This window comes from Larus michahellis, chromosome Z, assembly GCF_964199755.1.
Source record: "Larus michahellis chromosome Z, bLarMic1.1, whole genome shotgun sequence".
NCBI classification, from domain to species: Eukaryota; Metazoa; Chordata; class Aves; order Charadriiformes; family Laridae; genus Larus; species Larus michahellis.
In genome coordinates, this window is record NC_133930.1 from 33466448 (window position 1) to 33481027 (window position 14580).

Sequence of the window (14580 nt, forward strand, 5' to 3'; positions counted from 1 at the left end):
CTTATAATTCTGCAGTCTAACACACTTAAAGCTTCAGTCTTGACAGGATGCCAGTATAATGTAAATAATTGAATATAAGAATGGTAAATATTGGAAGCTGAAATATGTCAGTGAAAAATGTCAAACCAGTTTATCCTTTTTTTCTGTGTTATTTTCCATAAAAAAAATATTGCCACCACCTATCTTCCCCACTTCAAGACACATCTTTGAGAGTTTGATACAACCACATACAGATCAAGTGTAATTAGGAAACACACTTTACACTTACTCAATGAACCAAGGTTAGACTACAGATAACAAATCCTTTCTTTCTTCTTGAAAGATTAGAATAGAATAAAATGGAATATTTCTACAAATGTTGTTGATTATGCCTGAATGTATATCTATTCACCTTATCCTTACTAGAATTCATTCAGTATTTTCCGACCTACTCATTTTCCACCATCTTTTCAAATTTCAGCATATGTAAAATCCTTCCCTGCGTAGGGTTACCTCACATTTAGAAATTGTATTCTTTACCATTCAGCTTGCTAATGAAAATACCAAGTATTATTAGACACTTGAAAGATCAACATTTTCTTTTTTGGCATCAAAATGTTGTTTATGTTCTTCTGTATTATCTTTTTCAACACATTTTACATTTGTTTCAAGGAGGCTGTATATTTTTTTTTTGCCTGTAAAACATATGGCACAGTGTCAGAATGATTACCAAGCAATAAAGACACATGACATCTACTGCTTCTGTGTAGTCTAGAAGGGCTGACAATTTGTCTTGCTCTTAATTCAGTTTTATTCCACCACGTTTTCTTTAAAGTAATTCTCAGTTACTACTATGCATTGCCTGTTGTCTTCTAATTAATTGCAGATAGCTCAAAATTGTGCTTCATTTTTTTTCTAGAGACGAAAGTTAGGCAGAACAGCTGGTAACACTAGTTCTGTCCTCTGTGAGAAAGAAGCTAGCTACCTGTTCCGAGATTACTTCAGCTAGTTCTTTAAGAAATTTAGGAAAATCTTCCTAAACCAATATGAACAGTATGAAAATTTTTCCAACTACACTAGAAACTATTCACCTTCACTCCTGGTAACACTTGCATAAACCTCCTGATTATATTTGAATGTTTTAGCCTATATTTGAATGTTTTAGCCTATAAAGAATGGTGACATCCTTAGTAGTACCAAGGTAGAGGACTTTGACCGTTATCATCTTCACAGGCATCAGGACTTGTTAGACGTTACCCAAACTTGTCTTGAACTGCAGGAAGTACTGTTTTAACTCGTTCAGCTCTAACGACAACTGTCTAACAGCCATGTGACTACTATATATTTGCGTGATGTCACACTTTCTGTTATTCATGTATCTAGGATTCCAGCAGGTATAGATATATAGAAAGACATATAGAAAGAATGTGGTTTAATCATACTAAAAATACCACCAATGAACCCTTGAGTACAGAACAAGAACCCCTCATCCTCAAAGTCAGTATTGGCCTAAGAGTGAAAAATTCTGACAACTCACTGTAACACCTCCCTGCTTCACTCTAGTCGTTAACATAAGGACCGCACGGGCAGTAAAAGAGTATAGATCATGCTACACTCATTTGGAAGTGTGTGTTGGCAGTTGTAACTATGCTTATTGTCACTTCTTCTGTAATAGTTTTCTTGTTTTTTTTCTGTAAACAACACATCTGGAAAAAAAATAATTATTTTATTAGACTGTTATGATTTCATTTTGGTTAACAATAAGTTTTTGGCTTGGTGTAGAAAGTGTTTTTTAGGCTCACAAACTGAAAAAGTTGAAGTCCAACAAATCAATGGAGAATGCAGGTAACAAGATTCATTTTTAAATTGTTGAGAAAGTGAATACTTTTTGGGAGCAGACTTCTGTAAAAGCCTTTTTTGACCATTAGACTATGATAATCAAGGACCAAGAATGCTGGTAAAATGTATGTGTTCATATCATTCTTCTTTACTGATTAACATATTAAAACCTTCCCACTTCTTCTGTTTCTATGAATATATTTCTACAATAATTTCTTAATAGTAAGATTAATCACAGATAATTCATTTTATATGTTGGCATTTCTGATTTTATCCTTACATGTTAATGCTCTTGCTTCAGATAACTGTACTGGAGGTATCACTATGCTGACAGAAGCAGATTTTGGACAGCAGAAATGGATTAATATCACTTCCTAAATACCTGATAGGTCATATGAGAAATAAAGAATAGCTGAGGACAGGCTGTGATCTATTTGAGAAACCTTGCTTGTATCCTCAAATTTTAGAATTCTCTTAAGTGTTAATGCTAAATTTCACCAAGGGTAGTACTTTATCAGTAGTAACTGATAAAGAGCTAATCGTCTTCTAGAGTAACTTGCAACCCAATCTCCAACTTGAAGGTATGTTTTCTCCTTTCCTCTGCACTTTGTAGCTGCAAGAGACAATAAAGGGAGAAAATATTTCTCCTTTAGTACATTCTGTCCCTCAGAGTTTATAATGCTATTTCTTACTGGCTACTTAATGTTAAGATTGGCAACATGGCACTTACAGGATGGAGAGAATCACAGCAATGAGACCAAGTAATCTAATTATCCCTTTCATCTCAATAAAACTGCTGTGAAATACAGAACCTGATTCTCATTTCATAGACTTCCACTGATTCTGTCAGAAACATGCATTAGTTGTAACCTAAAGTGTTCTGGAAAGATCTATTAAAAATCTTTAGTTCGACTTTAAAGCAGAGCAGTTTTTACAGATTGTGCACTAGTGGCTTAGACAATGTAATTACAGACTGCATTCCCCATTGCCTTTGCTTCTTTGTTACACTTAATATTTTAAATACAGGGTTTTTCATGGTTTTATTTAACTCCTGTGGAAAATTATTGTGCTCATACAAATAAATAGGAACATAATTATCCAGCGCTTTGTAATAAAATCAATAAAAACACTGGGAAAAAAGTGAAAAAGATAGAGACAGAAATGCTATTATTTAACTGAAAAGGCCCAAATCACACAAACGAGAATAGTTAATATTCTGAAATGTCCTTTAAATATAATTATTAATCTCTTGTTCGTGAATAAATATGACAGTTCCTTCAAATACTGATATAGGCCTTGCAGAGTCTACTGGTTTTAATTTACAGGTACGGTTAGATTTGTGGAAGAAAAATACTTGCTGCTACTTTCTTAAAAAGTCCCATTAGCTTTAAGGAGAATATTGTATGTAATAAAATTAATTATTGTATCTGCAGATTAGAGCAATTTCTTTTATATATATGTGTGTGTGTATATATATAAAATAAAAATAAAAATAAAAATAAAAATAAAAATAAAAATAAAAATAAAAATAAAAATAAAAATAAAAATAAATATAAATATAAATATAAATATAAATATAAATATAAATATAAATATATAAATAAATATAAAGAGCAGACCTTTTGTAGTGTTTTGGTTTCTTTTAAGACAAGCCATAGAGGAAAGGGGGACAAAAGATACCCTGTGGATAACAGAGTTTATTTGCAAAAAAATATGTATAGAACATTCCCAGATTATTTTTTCACAGATTTTCAGTCTAGTTTGAGGAGTATCTTTAACTAAATCCAAGATAAGCAAACTATCAAGGAAGAGCAAAGCACAGAAGTTGGTCTTTACCCATTTACAGCTACACTATCTGTTCTTCCACAATGTAGAAAGGAAAGCACTCATGCTCAGAGGTGGTCTCTTTAACGCAATGCATTCAATGCTGCACGTACTGAAAAAGTCTCCCTTTTGTGTGCATGTGTGTAAATACAACATTTAACACTTTGTCTGTAGTACCTTTAAAACTCATTTTTTCACTCCATGCAAATATATATATCTGCTCTGCAACAGGCGTCACTTCACAGAAGCTCTGCAAGTAACAAAAAGACTTTGAAGTGAATCAGGCAAGGTATTCAGACTGGCAGTTTACCTTTTGTTTGGGTGAATGAGAAACTTAAAGACAATTAGCACTGAAAGATAATTACCTTACCTAGAGAATTATTGATCTGACAATCCTATCTTTTAAGACTATGCATTATATTTAAACTGAAATGTTTTGTCCAGCACCTACAAGCAATCAATTAATGTAAATTATCTAAAGACATTATTGGTACAAACTTTCCAAGGGCACATATTTACTTAGGTTATTTTCCCAGAAGACAAGAAGTATTTTGTGTTTATATGAAAACAAAAAGTCAGAAAAGCAAGAGATAAATAAAGATTAAAAGTAAAAGAAACCTTCTAGAAAATGTTCATCCTCCAAATGAAAAGTTGTTTATTATTTATATTATTACACAGGTTTATCCATATTCTCTTGGACTTTTTTTGTGGCATCTGAATGTCTCACAGTTATTAATGGATTCAAAGTTTTTAATGATACTTTGTGGTAAAGAATCATTACTTCCATTTCCCAGAAAGAAAAACAAAACCACAAAATTAACTAGACATCTTAGATTTTCAGAAGGGTTTTCCTCCAGTTTTCACACCAACATTTTTAGCATTTTTTTCCAGTGTCTAGCACATATTGAATATTTAAACACTAAATGTAGGAAAGACTCAAACCCAGGACTCTGTCCTTCTCTTTGCCTGTGGATGAAGCTTGCCTTAGCCAAAAGGATGCCAATGTATAAGCCTTGCTGAGGTTTAGGTAGGAAATAAACACTGAGTTGTCCAGGTCTAGCAAGATGCATTTGAGAGAAGCAAAGAAGTTGAACTCCAGAAATCAAAAAGCACTTTAAGGTTGGAAATGAAATTTCCAAATCCTAAAGTGTTGTACATACAGCCCTTCTAGTTTAAGATTTTCTTCCTGATGGAAAATCCAGATTTTACTGGAAAAAGGATAGAAATAATTCAAATAATAGAACTTTTGAACTAGTCGATCACTGTCACTCTGTTTATTTAATTTCCATTTTATAGTTGATTTCATTACTTTAGTATGTATTCATATTTTCAAAAGATTAATTACATAATATTTATGTTTTTACATTTTTCTTTAGCTTCTGAGAATCTTTATGATGTTTATCTCTTACAACAGTTGTACTTTATTCATATCAAGAAAAATTATTCATATCTCAAGGAAAATTCCTGCAAAATTAACCATATATAGATTACAATGATTGCTATTAGTGAACTTTGATGAAGAATCAGAAATTGCTAGTAATCTGTCTCATGAAATGGCTAAGGAAATGTTCTCTGTTGTTACTTCAGTTAAACATGACTACAATTTATGCACAATATAGTTAATGTGAAAATAAACCATAGCTGTCTGGAATCTGAGAATATTTATAGCATATTATTAATAATGAACAAACAAGCAGAGCACGATGGCAAAGTACTGATGGGAGGTTGGAGGCTGTAACAAGTACTTAGGGCTCCCAGATAAGAGCACAAAGATTTAGAGTTCCATCTGTGCTCTGGAATTCTACTGCAAGTTGCTTACACGCACAGAAATATATATGTATCATCTTACTGAGGCTGGAAAGTCAAAAGCAACTAAACGTGATACTACTCACATCATGATCTGAGTGGTGCTTGCTACAGACAGATGTGTCTTCAGTATACTAATTCAAGTACTCCATGAGACAATCATGCCTTATTCCTTGCATGAAAAACACAGATACCTTTTCAAGTTCTTACTTCCACCTTAAGGCCTTATGCAGGTACCATACGGAAATACATGGTTATAGTTGTCTCCCTATTGTCTGTAATAACCTTTATTTCAAGGGAGACTAGGTTGGATTTTGTATCAAAAAGAAACCAAACTGATGCTGATACATAATTAAACATGATTTAATTGCTAAAATCAAAATTCTCAAATGACTACTATACAGCATATGTCACAAGCATTTGAAAAACACCGAACCAATCTATAATGACTGCAGCCATTTTTAAACAGTTTTGAAAGCAGAAAAAATAAGATTATTTTATCACCATGCTAAGGAAGATTTTATTGAAACATAACCCGGTTTTTTGATAGTATAATTAAAGACAGTTGGCAGTAAACCTTTGAATTTCAAAGCCTTGCTTATGCCACATTCAGATGCACATTTTTTTCCCATGAGAAATTATAAATGTATTTGTGGTTCAATGTAGGTTGTATTTCCTTTTTTGTGATAATACTGGAAGAAGGAGAAAGCAAAAAAAACCACAGTAAAATGCTCTATTTGTAAAAGATAACTGAAATAAGTGTGTTGAAAAAGCATAAAAAATTGAGTCAGTTTCTGAGAAAGCACATAGATGTGTTTTTTATACAGAGTACTTCTGACTTTTGTTACAAGAGTTGCACATACATTTCACACTAATCAATAGTGCAGTATTGATCTAAATGGTAATATGACCTCCCATCAATGAGGATAAGTATATCATGGAACCTATATTTGTGTAAGCACACTGTTTTGTTTTGGGATTTTTTTGTTATGCTACCATAAAAAGTGGAGTCAAGTATTATTGTCTGTAAACCTTGTACTCTATACTGTTGCTATTAAATAAGAAGAGAATTCTCTAAAAATAAACATTACAGAATGCAACCTAAATATGCCATCAAGAAACTGTGCCCTAGAGAAGATCTTCAAAGCTCTGTCTGTGTATAATCAGGCTCTTTGTACCAGACACGGTAGCTTCCTATTAACATTCTTGTGCAGAAAAAGAAAGTTAACAGTTCATTTTCCTTTACATACTGTAGTATTCTTCTTATGATAACTGTTTTGTAAATGAAAGCATTTAAAAAACAATTTCCATAATGGATTTATTTGTCAAGCATTTTTGTCAACATTGGTTGACTCATGATCCATGTGATGCACAGTCCCCATAAATAATATAAGTTATGCCCCTAGCTCACTGTAATTGCACTGAAAATTGACTCTGCTGTTGCTGTATATGCTATTGCATTCATAATAGAGCAATTCACAACAATTTTATTCTAGGCAGATCACTTAGCGGGGGGAAGAGGAAAGAAATAACATGTGAAAACAGATACATTTAAACAGGGACCGAGTTATTCACCAGAGGCTTTACAAGGAAATGGGATAGAATCATAAACAGAATGGAAGTCTGCTGACTCCCACTACCTCCCACTAACCACTACAACATGATGCCTTACACTTTGATGGATGGGACAGTGCAAGCTATCTTAGTAAGAAACACAACAAACTGGGATACTATTCCTTCACCCCCTATTACTTAATTAAAAACTGTTTATTCATAATGCATCAAATCCAGGAGATAAATATTTAATGAAAAGGATTCTTAAAATATACTGAAAAGTCTTTCATGTATTGTAAAGCTCCCTTGTTTTTTAACTTTCCTAAAAGTGTTCTCCTGAACAGTTAAGTGAGATTTGTTATGCTCAGGGGATTAGCTCCATACCTGTACAAAGACTCTTAGTAGCATTTTAAGGAATTACCTAATGTAATAGAAGAATATATATCCAAGTTTTCCAAAAAAATGAATGTTCATTAGTTAAGCTAATATTGAGGAAAAAGGCACAGAAATAAATTTAGGTAGGGAAGAGAAGAAAAGGCAAAGAAACATAGATACATGAGGAGGAAACCGAGACCTTAACCAAAACAAATGAAAAAGAAGTAAAAAGCAAAGAGACTGAAAGACAACCTAATCAAGGAAGATGAGTAAGAAGTGATAAATAGGATGAACATGAAGAAAAAATAACGATGTGAAAAATAACTTGAGAACAAGGTTAAGGTTATTTAATATGTGGTCATAAACTTCTCAACTTGCTGCTGTTAGATGGCATGATACAAAATTGCTTTACAGCACTTTTACAGCATTGCTTAATAATACTTGCACAGCAAAAGCAGTGTTTGCATATAGTCATGGTGTGAGACATTTCTTAGTCCCATACCACCAACACTTTTTAGTCATCAGCTTATGCCAGAAACTGGCAACAGTGATATGTGATTTTGTGTGGACCAGTTAGAAAATTTGATTATTGAATAAAAGAAAGATGATAAAAATTTCCACTGAAAACAAGGACTACTGAGCAAAGACAAATCAATTTTATTGGAAGGTGGCCTTAAGTAATGGAAGAGAGGAGAATATACATTTTGTAAGACAATTATACAGCAAACCAGCCTAATGAGTTAAAAAAAAAAAAATCAGAAAACTTTCCATTGAGAAGTTGCACAATACTACTGTGACTACTTAAGACAGCGCTATTTCAATCCTTTTCTTCTTTTCTCCCAGTATGTCCCTATGCCACTTGTTAGTATTTACAGGTCTTTCTGTCTCTTAGTAGAACCAGAGGCAAAACAGCAGGAGGAAAAACTTCCCTTGAGAGCACAGTCCAAAGAAAAACATTCTAGACAGGTAGAACTTTGTGCCACTTGGCAGCACTATGTATCATTTCTCTTTGCCTCTCAAATGATGAGCTCTCCGGCTTTATTAGATGCAGTTAATAGGTGTGCCACTCTTAAAATGGTGGAGCACTAAGAACTCTTCGAAATTTCCTAGAGATCATCTGCAATACTGTGAACACAAACTGACACCAGATTTCTTTATTTTGTTTTCATGAAGCCTTATGAACAATACATTTGAAAAGAAACCCAAATGGTTAAACAGACAAATTAAAAAAGAAAGAAAGAAACAAAGAAAGAAAGAAAAAAACAAGAAGGAAAACAAAAGCTTACCTCCAGTACTTCTTAAGAACTTCTCAGCCTGAATCCAGATCAACAAAGCTACTTTGCCTGTCATTCCTGTCTGCCAGCACTAAACAGTTTTAAACACATTTGGAACCAATAAGCATAAGACAGGAACATCTGTCCAAGCTGCCCTCAAACACCTGTCCGAGTCTTAGCAGTTTCTCTACTGCTAAATCATTTTTCAACTTGACTCTGCTTTCCAGGAAGGCAACCCCGGAACAGGACCTAACAAGCTACTTCCTTGTCACCTCTGAGCCACTACTCATTGATTAAAATGGCCTATATCCTCCTCCTTTCTCCCATCCTCCTTCCCACGTAGTCTTTCAAATTACCCTAGGAAAAAAGCCAGAAGAAGCTGAGTGGGTGCGGTGGGGTCTGAAGGAGACTCGAACCCTAAACCCTAAAAGAGGCGTAGCAGGACTACATTTTCATTACAGCTAGGACGATTCTGCACTAGAATAAAATAATTCCTGTAAGGATGTCTAGAACTGAATCTCAAAGCTGCTGTTATTCCCTTACATATTGCACTATGGCTAATCCACTTGCTCTGGAAGGACGATGTCAGAGACACCTCAGCAACTTTCCTGTTTGGAAGTTCCCATTTCTGCCACAAGTTTTTCTTGAAAGGGAAGAATGTATGTAGATAAAGAAGGTGACACTGCAAACATTGCCAACACTGTGAGCAGGGACAAAAGGATGACATATATAAACAATATAGTGTAAATTTAAATTTGAAATTTTGAAAGCCAGTTTATCCACAGTATAATCTGTAAAAACAGAATTTAAAGGCAGCAAAACATGGGCTTAAGGTTGCAAATCCAAATGTGCTTAAATTCATACTTTTTTGCACATTTGTTCATTCACAAGTATATGTTTCTTTATATCTTTCAGATTAGCTCTAGAGTGTTAAACACTGAAAGTCAGGTAAGATTAAGCTACACAAAAAACTTTTTAATCCACAGAAAGAATACAGAGACAAAAATAATTTCTGCTTAGACATGCCTTGTCTTCTCTGTATATCTCTTCTTCAAAAACGTGTTCTAGTCTACAGTATTTGGAAGAGTTTGAAAATATTTTAAATCAAAGGGCAAGAACAACAGAATAAAATATTGACTGTTGAGGAGATGTAAACAAGTAAGTAAGCCTAGTTTTACAACAGTTTCCATATTATGAATATCAGAGAGTGGTTTAGATGTGATTCAGCCATGTTTCCACAGTCAGAGGATGGTACAGGCACACAATTTTTTTCTGTAACAGTAAGAAGGCCATGAAAGAAATCCTGAAATAGCACTGTTAATTCTGAAGATTTCACAAAGAGGAAGAAAGGAATTTTGCTTAAATCCCAAACTACCATCGATTCTCGCTGATGACAGATACAGGCAGCAGAAACAGAGCCTTAAGTCTGCATTGCACTTTTATCCACAATTTAGATCCAGAATGTGAGGGCACCAAAAATCCTCCCCACTTTTCCAGTGACATCGAAAGAGTGTCTGAGATACTGAGTAGCTTGCAAAATCAGGCTACTAAATGTCTTCATGGGTTAAGATAACAGTCAAAACCACATGCCGAGGGTAAAATGTGTTTCCTTACTGTGAGGCCTCACTCTGCCCTCAATCTCAGTTTTAGTTTAATTCACAGGCAAACTATCTGCATTAAATAAATGTGTGATAAAAGTCTCAAGAAGAGACCATGTCAGTCTTCTAAGAGCCAAGGCACCGCTATTTCCATGGGTGTGATTTACTTCCAGGTGTCATGAGACAGATTTCCAGAAACCTATTTTGGTAGGAAGCTTCTGGATGAGAATTTGAGAACACAGTTGTTGTTGCTGCTGGCCCAGCTGCTTGCCCTTGCATATACTCTTGTGAACTACAGGAGGCTCACAAGCGTAGGTTTCACAGCCAATGATCCACAGACAGATTGTTGGCGTTTTTGCAGCTACAAGGCAGAGGGACCACATGTAGGGATGCAGTGAAGGTTATCGCTATTTAGGCATACACAGGATTTTCAGACTGAGCAGAATTTTCCTGCTATTTGCTTTGTGCACAAGTACACTTCCTCACAGACTCACACAAAACATACAGAGTTCAGACAGACTCTGATCTCTACAAACCCTAGCTTCCTCCTGGATCTTTTCCAGAGTGCCATTGTTTAGAAATTGAACGCCTCATACGTTGACCACAAAGGAAAGACTGAAAGCCTGAAGTTATATTGCACAGATCCAACTAATAAGAGGAGAATAATGCTGTGTGTTAAAGACACTTGCAATCATATAAAACATTTCTTTTTTCTATTTACATCTGATACTTATGCTTGGGAACCAAGAGATTAAGTGTTATTATCTACAGAACATCTGTGCCATAGCCACTGACAGAGGGTCACCTATGTTTACAGCTTAAGTGAAATCTTAGTGAATGACAGGATTTACAGAGATGACAAAACTGCTACTAACTTACTCTAGACCAATGTTGTGCCTTCATCTGTAGCCTGAAACATCATTACTATAGAGGAGCAATAAAGATGCTCGAATCAGATCAGAAGACAATTGAAAGTCAAAATGCTAAACATGTTGATTAAATACATTTCTTAGAAAAGTATTAACGTGTTTGAACTCTACAGTGATGGGTCACGGAAACCTATTGATGCGCTTGATCTGCAGTTTTGTCTTCATTTGTAATTTAATTACAAAGAGAAATATTCTTAGAAATATTTAATCTCAAAGTATGGGAATGTAGATGTTAATCCTACTCTAACTTTTTGTTTAGAGAACCTAGAGAAAGTGCGCTTATTTCCATGATACTTTCATAGTCTCAATCCTGTACTTTTCAGAACCTTCCTTGTTATATTTTGTGTTACCAGACAATATCAGGAACAGGAGAAAAGCATATGAAATCAGACTTGCACTCAGGTATTGATTAGTGTCTCAGTTATCCACCAAGGATTTAGCACGCTGACTGATGGAAAATGAGATGCAATTGCTTGATATTGATTGCAATAGGCTTTGCATCAACTTGTAATATTAGATGGATGTGGGGTTTTTGGACAAGTAGTAAGCTATGGCTTTGTCTGAAGAGTATGACATGTGTCCCTCGGCTACTGATGGGGGGTTTCAAGAGCATATGTTTGTAATAAAGGTTTAAAATAATATCAAAATTTTACCATATGAATTCGAGTGTATATTGAGTGATTTTCCACTCCTTCCCGTATGTTTTGTTAGTATCTGACTACATGCATTCATTTAGTACATTTACTAATAATTTGATGTACCCCAAGCTACGCTTCTATGAGTGTGTGTACATGCATACATCATGTAATAGTATGTTTGCACATTCGTGATTTTATATGTGCTTACAATTACTGTACATTATATACATATTGTAATTCAGTAGTGCATACATACATCTTCAGTCCTGTATGCTATATGCATAACAGTAAATAATTGAAAAAACAAGAAAATCCAGATCGATCAATCGATGTCTCTGCCAGAAAACTAAAACAAATAAAATGGAATAAAAATGTATATAAATCAAAAAGGAAGAAAGAAAAAGTTAAATAAATGTATGGCCCAAACCTTTAAACCCCTTCCCCATCCAGTCCATACTAGATCACTTTTCAAAGTGTTCATTAAACTATTTCCTTAGAGAAAAACTCTTACATGTGTGTTGCAGTTAGTCATTTAAGATCTATGAAGAGCAAGAGATCTAAATTACACCAACTATAACAGTTCCATATTATCCTGTTTTTGAAGTGTATCAAATGTTTTAAATAACGTAAAAGTGTTTTCACTCATTCTACAAGTCCTCCAGTTAGTTCAAATACCTAATTTCGAAGAACCTTACAGAATATGGTCTGCATTTCTGCAAAATATATTCGATAGCATGCCTTTTGGACAGGATTTATGTCAGCCACACAATTTCATGAAGCAGAGCTGCAGGCACGAGTATTTGTGCTGACATAAATACCACAAAGTTTTCATTATGATGTGAGTCAAGGAAACATATTTTCACATTTCTTTTAAGCTTAAAACACAAGCTTCATTTAGAATTAAAATCACGCAAAAAAGAGATTAATTTCAAATGTATGCATGTATCTATACATGTATGTGTCTGTATGCAGTTTACAAGGAAAGTTTGTGCACAAAATTTGGAAGTCTCTATTGATGCTAAAATTCTCACTCAGTTTGCCTGTAGATAAGCTACAGTATCCAGACTACACAGACTTCATATACGTCAGTTTCCTCATCTGTAGGAATCTAGACTTCCTTATACAGTGTTGTGAAGTTGATTAAGCAGTTGTGACCTTCTGATAAGTGTAAGCATTGTTAAAAGATAAATATTTATATCTGACAGGCCCATGCTTTTTCTTTAGCTAAAAGAGTAATATCAGAATTAAGTTAATAATGTAACAGTAAAAATATGTTTATTAGAATTCTGTTCAGGTAGATTTAAAGTGAAACAGTTTTTCTACAAGTGGATGTGAAGTATATTTCAAAGCAGGTAGTCCACAGTGAATGGCATAAAAAGGATTACATATTTTAAGACTTGAAAAAGAAATAACATTTGCAACAAGCACCCTCCGAGGCAAGGACCTCTTTTTAGTGAACGTGAGTGGGAAAGATACTATGTAGATTGCTTTTTCTGCAATTTTCATCTTCTGTATTTTATACTGTGCAACTCCTTTGTAAGCAGTCAGAACTACTGTTTGAGACAAAAACAGGCCAGGTATGCTGCTGGTCTCTTCTAATGTAGCAATGTCTATGTTACTATGAAATGAAGAAAGCAAAGAAAATCTTCAAGATACTCTGAAACGTAACTTACATTGATGAAAATGTAACTAGAAAGTCAGTAGACTATTCATGAGGAGAACAAAAATGGAGTGAAGTTATTTAAAAATGACCACTGGTGTGACTTTGAAACAAAGAACTGGGTACACCAACATTAATAATCATGTTTTCCTTTACATCACTGGATGACTAACTGCATGAGGCCAAATAACCAAACCAAACTGCACAGCCACAATGAGATTGGTGAAGTAAGCAGCATACTCTCCCTCATTCTTTGACTACAAACATCATTACATTTTCTTTCTGAAAGACTTCAGGTGATTTTACAGGATTTTCATTGCCAATCCTTTCTTTTCCCACCAACTGTTACTCAAAGTGTTTAGACAAACACGCTTTTTAAGGCACAGGGTTTAATCAAAATTATAGCCTAAGTGGTCAGATTTTATTTTTTTCACTACTCCCAATTAAAGTACTTTTTAAAGGTCCTTTGTTAGTAACTTACTAGGTGAGATGTCCCAAATTCCTCTACTAATCCTACTTCTCATGGATGGCGTGACCACAGGGATGATACATCAAAGGTCTGTATTCTAAAACTATTAGAATTCACTATGTTTAGCTAAATCAGATCAGTTATGCAGTTTAGATGAGAGAGATCCCTCCATTATGTCAGAGACAAAAATAAGGAAAAGTACTACTGTCTTAAAAACGGACAGAATCTCCAAGTTTACAGGGGTTGCAGAGCATGTTCCTGCAGCTGTTGAGTCTGAGTGTTCTTGGATTCAAAAGCTTATTTTGAACCGTTGATGTTCTTGAGCTCTGGTCTACAAAGGAATCTACATTTTGGATGCTCAGAAATTAGTTTAGCAAATCTTTAAACAAGAAGTACTCCACCAGCTTTTTACAAACTCTGTGTAAATTTACTAGTCTTACCGTCTTTTTACACTAAGGAAAGAGCTATTTCCTCTTTTGTGATAGGGAACCAGACCTTTTTCACCCTCTAAAAACATTGGCCAATTCCTTAAATCTGTCTCTTTAGCCTTATTCAAGTATTTTTAGTGCTATGTCACTCTCCTTCCTTGATTTTCTCCTAGAACTCAGTCAACAAAAATCATAAGAAATGAAAGC